Raw genomic sequence first — 7,086 nt, 5'->3', positions numbered from 1 at the left:
CAACTAACAAAATCATCCAAAACCCAAGATTTGGTGGTGATGGGGGACTTCAACTATCCGGATATATGTTGGGAAAATAACACAGCGGGGCACAGACTATCCAACAAATTCTTGGACTGCATTGGAGACAACTTTTTATTTCAGAAGGTTGAAAAAGCTACTAGGGGGGAAGCTGTTCTAGACTTGATTTTAACAAATAGGGAGGAACTCGTTGAGAATTTGAAAGTAGAAAGCAGTCTGGGTGAAAGTGATCATGAAATCATAGAGTTTGCAATTCTAAGGAAGGGTAGAAGGGAGAACAGCAAAATAGAGACAATGGATTTCAGGAAGGCAGATTTTAGTAAGCTCAGAGAACTGATAGGTAAGGTCCCATGGGAATCAAGACTGAGGGGAAAAACGACTGAGGAGAGTTGGCAGTTTTTCAAAGGGACACTATTAAGGGCCCAAAAGCAAGCTATTTCGCTGGTTAGGAAAGATAGAAAATGTGGCAAAAGACCACCTTGGCTTAACCACGAGATCTTGCACGATCTAAAAAATAAAAAGGAGTCATATAAAAAATGGAAACTAGGACAGATTACAAAGGATGAATATAGGCAAACAACACAGGAATGCAGGGGCAAGATTAGAAAGGCAAAGGCACAAAATGAGCTCAAACTAGCTACGGGAATAAAGGGAATCAAGAAGACTTTTTATCAATACATTAGAAGCAAGAGGAAGACCAAAGACAGGGTAGGCCCACTGCTTAGTGAAGAGGGAGAAACAGTAACAGGAAACTTGGAAATGGCAGAGATGCTTAATGACTTCTTTGTTTCGGTCTTCACCAAGAAGTCTGAAGGAATGCCTAACATAGTGAATGCTAATGGGAAGGGGGTAGGTTTAGCAGATAAAATAAAAAAAGAACAAGTTAAAAATCACTTAGAAAAGTTAGATGCCTGCAAGTCACCAGGGCCTGATGAAATGCATCCTAGAATACTCAAGGAACTAATAGAGGAGGTATCTGAGCCTCTAGCTATTATGTTTGGAAAATAATGGGAGACAGGAGAGATTCCAGAAGACTGGAAAAGGGCAAATATAGTGCCCATCTATAAAAAGGGAAATAAAAACAACCCAGGAAACTACAGGCCAGTTAGTTTAACTTCTGTGCCAGGGAAGATAATGGAGCAAGTAATTAAGGAAATCATCTGCAAACACTTGGAAGGTGGTAAGGTGATAAGGAACAGCCAGCATGGATTTGTGAAGAACAAATCATGTCAAACCAATCTGATAGCTTTCTTTGATAGGATAACGAGCCTTGTGGATAAGGGTGAAGCTGTGGATGTGGTATACCTAGACTTTAGTAAGGCATTTGATACGGTCTCGCATGATATTCTTATCGATAAACTAGGCAAATACAATTTAGATGGGGCTACTATAAGGTGGGTGCATAACTGGCCGGATAACCATACTCAGAGAGTTGTTATTAATGGTTCCCAATCCTGCTGGAAAGGCATAACAAGTGGGGTACCCCAGGGGTCTGTTTTGGGACCGGCGCTGTTCAATATCTTCATCAACGACTTAGATATTGGCATAGAAAGTACGCTTATTAAGTTTGCGGATGATACCAAACTGGGAGGGATTGCAACTGCTTTGGAGGACAGGGTCATAATTCAAAATGATCTGGACAAATTGGAGAAATGGGCTGAGGTAAACAGGATGAAGTTTAACAAAGACAAATTGAAAGTGCTCCACTTAGGAAGGAAAAATCAGTTTCACGCATACAGAATGGGAAGAGACTGTCTAGGAAGGAGTACGGCAGAAAGGGATCTAGGGGTTATAGTGGACCACAAACTAAATATGAGTCAACAGTGTGATGCTGTTGCAAAAAAAGCAAACATGATTCTGGGATGTATTAACAGGTGTGTTGTGAGCAAGACGCGAGAAGTCATTCTTCCGCTCTACTCTGCTCTGGTTAGGCCTCAGCTGGAGTATTGTGTCCAGTTCTGGGCACCGCATTTTAAAAAAGATGTGGAGAAATTGGAAAGGGTCCAGAGAAGAGCAACAAGAATGATTAAAGGTCTTGAGAACGTGACCTATGAAGGAAGGCTGAAAGAATTGGGTTTGTTTAGTTTGGAAAAGAGAAGACTGAGAGGGGACATGATAGCAGTTTTCAGGTATTTAAAAGGGTGTCATAAGGAGGAGGGAGAAATCTTGTTCACCTTAGCCTCTAAGGATAGAACCAGAAGCAATGGGTTTAAACTGCAGCAAGGGAGGTCTAGGTTGGACATTAGGAAAAAGTTCCTAACTGTCAGGGTGGTTAAACACTGGAATAAATTGCCTAGGGAGGTTGTGGAATCTCCATCTCTGGAGATATTTAAGAGTAGGTTAGATAAATGTCTATCAGGGATGGTCTAGAAAGTATTGGTCCTGCCATGCGGGCAGGGGACTGGACTCGATGACCTCTCGAGGTCCCTTCCAGTCCTAGAATCTATGAATCTGTGAATCTATGAACACTCCACTGCACACACTTTCTTCTGGGGAGAGGAAGAGCGAACAACCACATGACAGATGTATAGTCATGTTGCTTAACACACTTATTGGAAGATGCTCAGATACTATGGCAATGAGCGCAGTATAAAAGCTTCTGTAGAGCAGAATCCATGTTGGCACTTGGTTTAGCTACAGTAGTGATTAGGATGATGAAACTTCTGAAGGAAAAAAGTCTAGTGGCCTTGTTTGCTAAATAAATGTCTTGTTGATGCAAAGGAAGTTAATTAGTCACTTCACTTTTTGACCTGTGTGGTGGTGAGTTTGGAGCTGTTCACTCCAAAGGCCTGAAAACTGCATGCTGCCTTTGTGTTTTGGTCTGCTGAAAGTGTGAGTGAGCTTGGATTGGCTGACAGAATAAACGGTCTTGGCAGGAAGTGTAAAGTTTCATTTTATGCACTAGGGAATCAGTCTTTTTCTAGTGCTGTAGCGTGTGAATTATGTTTTGTGTGTGGGTTATTGAAAGTCAAACTGGTTGGTATTTACTCTGTAAAGACTGTTTTTGGTTGTTTACTTTCTGTGGTTAGGTATGCTACTGTGATGATCTCGAGGAGCCAGCTAAAACTTACTTCTGAAGCAGAAAGGCTTTTGATTTACTCTCTGGTTGCGGAGTACTTTCAATCTTCTTTGCTTTGGGATTTTAACTACAGTACATTAGAGATAAGGTATAATGGGAGTATGTTAAATGGGTAATCCTGATTTACTAAAATTTTTTAACTTCTTCATTCCCATAGCAGTACTTTTAAATGGCCTTTAGTGTAATTAAATTTGTTTCCTTTTAAGGGTTCCATTGAAGTCTTTGTTCTAAGTATACCCTGTACCCCTTGGCACTGAGGTTTTGTGATTGAGCTGGAGGTCATACAATCACACAAAGGCCTGATCCAGAGAGGTGCCCGGCACCCACTACTATTCGCTCTTGGGGGATTATGAATGTTTAGCACTTTTCTGAATTAGGCCCAGGAATGCAGTATAAATCTGCAACAAGCATTAGTTTCTAGGCATTATGATTACATTTAGTATGTTACTGAAATCTACATCCAAAGACTCTTCCAACAGTGCTAGAAACACTATTGCTCTTTTAAAACTAATATCAGAAAGACAAAATGCTGAGTGACATCGGGGTTGCATCAGAATAGGAGAAAATTCTAGCCTGTGTATGTCTGGATAAACATTAGATATTCAGCAAATCGATATTTTTCCAAAGCTACCTGCCCTCATGTATGATCAAATGGCTTTGGTGCTCTAAGGGCCTCAGTGGTCTCTGCTCTCACACCACTTTGTGGTACACTGAGAACTGTAGTATCATAACTAAATGGTTAATGGTCCATATACGGTAATTATTATGGAAGTGTTTGAAAGCGGTCAGTGGGGATGCTGGGAATGGAAAGCAGAGAAGTTCCAAAAGGGAATGGGATTTCAAATGATTCTTGTAGTTTAAATATTGGCGATACTCTGGGCTCTCCCTGTCAGCTTTCTCTTGTAGCACTGGCACAAAGTACGAATGTTGACAAGGTGGGAGCAATTCAGTCAACTCAAATCTCAGACTTGGGGTCTCTTACTGGCTAAATGATATTTAAATGAGGTTGTGAAAACACTTCCCTTATAGTGGATATTGTAACATGTCATAAGTGGCAGGTAAAACTCCCACCTGACTTGTAAAGATATAAAACAACTATTGTTTTACCACACAGTGAATGTGCTCCATATGAAAAGTTTTAGTAGGTAAACAGTTCTTGTAGGTTGAATCTCTAGTCTGTAGAAGTAGGTGCAGTATGAAAAACCTGCCACACTTTGGAGGAGAGTGTTATCATTTAGATAGTGGTAGTACCCAACCGTGCCAGGGACTTTCCAAACACAGACAGAGATGAACTCCCTGCCCTAGAGAGCTCATACTCTGCAAAGACTAAGGCCTTGTTTACACGGCCAAGTTTTTTTGCTAAAAGGCAGCTTTTGGCAATGAAACAGCAGAAGTGTACGCGCTGCAAAGCCACCTTTTGCGACGAAATTCCTCCGTTGCAGCGCTGTAATCAAACCATCTCCATGAGAGTGATAAGGCTTTTTGCGCCAAGGTTTTATTGCCAAAGTGCCAGTGTAAACACCTTGTTTGCTTTTATCCTGTCATTGTCCTCTGGAGATGTCCCACAATGCCTGCAGTGACCGCGCTGCTCATTGTTTTGAACTCTGCAGTCTTGCAGGCATGTGTCTCTTCCCTTCTGACAGCTGGCGTGCTGTGCTGCTCCTGGAATCATAGAGCAAATCTTTAACGTGGAATGTTCCTGCTGTCTCTCACAGTACGTACACAGAGGCAGGCAGGCGCGCGCGCGCGCGTGTGTGTGTGTGTGTGTGACATGCTGTGCAGAGCCAGAGAGGGAGCCAGGAGCTGGTGTCAGGGGTTTCCCCCTGCCTCAGGATAGTTTGCTTTTGGCAGCTGTCTGAACTTAGGACACAACCATAGGCGCCAACTTTTCCAGGCGCCGGTGGGTGCTCACCCCCAGCCCCGCTCTGTCCCGTCCCCATCACAACCCCTTCCCCAAATCCCAGCCCCGGCCCCGTCTCTTCCCCAAGCATGCCGCGTTTCCCGTCCCCTCCCAGTGCTTGCTGCTGCGAATCAGCTGTTTCGTGGCGGGAAGCGCTGGGAGGGATGGGGGAGAAGCAGAGCTGCGGCACGCTGAGGGGAGGAGGTGGAGCGGAGGTGAGCTGGGGCGGGGCAGGACAGCCCCGGAGCACCCACGGAGTCGGCACCCGTGGACACAACATTCCAACACACTCACTTTCCCCCAGCACTCACTGTCTGTCTCTCCCCCTTCATGCACACACACTCCGTCACACACTCTTTCCCCCTCCCCCCGCCCGCACTTCAGTTAAAAAGTGGCTGGCAGTCTAGTAGGATGCCCATGGAACAATGGGATTGAGAAACCTGCATCATGAGCTGCTGAACCTGCCCCATGAGGCATTGCAACCGTTCCCAAAGCACCCTGCAGCCAGTTGCACTGTGGTAGCTATCCCACTGTGCACTGCTTTCTTTGTCGTTGCAAGAGCTGCTAGTGTGGATGCATTCCAGCCAGGGCTGTCCCTAGGGGGGTGCGGGGCCTAGGACAAATCAGCCTCCTTTCCGGCCGCCGGCCCGTCCCTTGCCGCCTCCTCGCTGTCCGCACACCCGTCTGCCACTCGTCTCTTCACCCGCCTGGTTGACTCTCGCCTCCCCGTTAGTTTCCTTGCCACCTGTCCAGCACTCCACTAGTCCGCTGCTCTCCTCCTCGCTTTCCGGCCGCCCACCCCTCCCCCTCCTTACTCCCCTCCTGCCTGCCTGCCACTCACCTCCTCACCCCGCTTACCCTCCCACCTCACCTGAATATTGGGACAAATGGCGTCCCGATTGTACATCGGTCAGGACGTGGGACAAAGGGCTAAATATCGGGACAGTCCCTATTTTATCAGAGCACGGGGGCCCCCAAAACGCAGGGCCTGGGGCGGTTGCCCCGATTTGCCCTACTCAAGGGCCGGCTCTGGCTCCAGCGACACAAGGAGCACAGTGTGGACATGCAACAGCAGTTTAATTAAAGCGGTTTAATAAAAGTGGTCTAACTTTTGGCAAAAAAACTTGGCAGTGTAGACATAGCCTGAGGCAGATGTGGGAGAGAGGAGAGGGGATGTAACATATCAGGCTAGTGATAGGCCCCCATCATTCTGCCATATGTGAAAAGAAGGATTTGAAAGCTGGGCGTGGCCTAAGGATGCTGGAGCTGGGCATTGCTGGGTGGAAAGAAGCAAAAGGGATACATGGTGGCATGCAAGATAGGGAGGGGAATTGAGGCCATGTCGAGGCTACCGCTTATGTCAGCAAAACTTATGTCACTCAGGAGTGTAGAAAAAAACCACCGCCCTGAACGACAAGTTTCACCAGTCTAAATGGTAGCATGCATCGTGCTGTGTCGGCAGGAGAGCTTCTCCAGCCAACATAGTTACTGAAACTCTTGGAAGTGGTTTTATTATGGTGATGGGAGAGCTCTTTCTCGTCGGCAAAGAGCAGCTACACGAACGATTTTACAGTGGCGCAGCTGCATTGGTACAGCTGTGCCGCTGTAAGCTGCTAGTGTAGACGTGGCCTAAGTGCAATTGTTAATGGCAAATTCAGTTAATTTTGAGATTACCTAAATGGAAGTGAGCAATTGCACCACTTCTCCTAGTGGCCAAGAAATCGCCTAATACATCTTCTCCCACTGCTATAGAGTAGCAGCACTGTCAATCCCAAGCATTCAAAAATGAATCTGTTCCCCAAAATAATAAGAAAAAAATTGCCTTCTGGGCTTTTGCAAATGTAGGGTTCACTTTTTAAAATTGTTACTTGCATGGAAGCTGAGATTCTCACAATCCCATGACTCCAGGAGCTGGGGCTTTAAGAAAACCCAGAACGTGGAGGTTCATCATAATCACAAGAGTTGGCAGCTCTCAAATAGATGAATGCAATTGTCCCTTAGCCAAAGCGATTTAAAAAACGAAACCCCTTTGTGAGAGAACATAAATTCATAGTGCCGTCAAGAGCATGAGAAAGATAAAAGCTGT

Source organism: Chrysemys picta, unplaced genomic scaffold, assembly GCF_011386835.1.
Source record: "Chrysemys picta bellii isolate R12L10 unplaced genomic scaffold, ASM1138683v2 scaf283, whole genome shotgun sequence".
Classification (NCBI taxonomy): domain Eukaryota; kingdom Metazoa; phylum Chordata; order Testudines; family Emydidae; genus Chrysemys; species Chrysemys picta.
Note: the sequence above shows the minus strand (reverse complement) of the source record.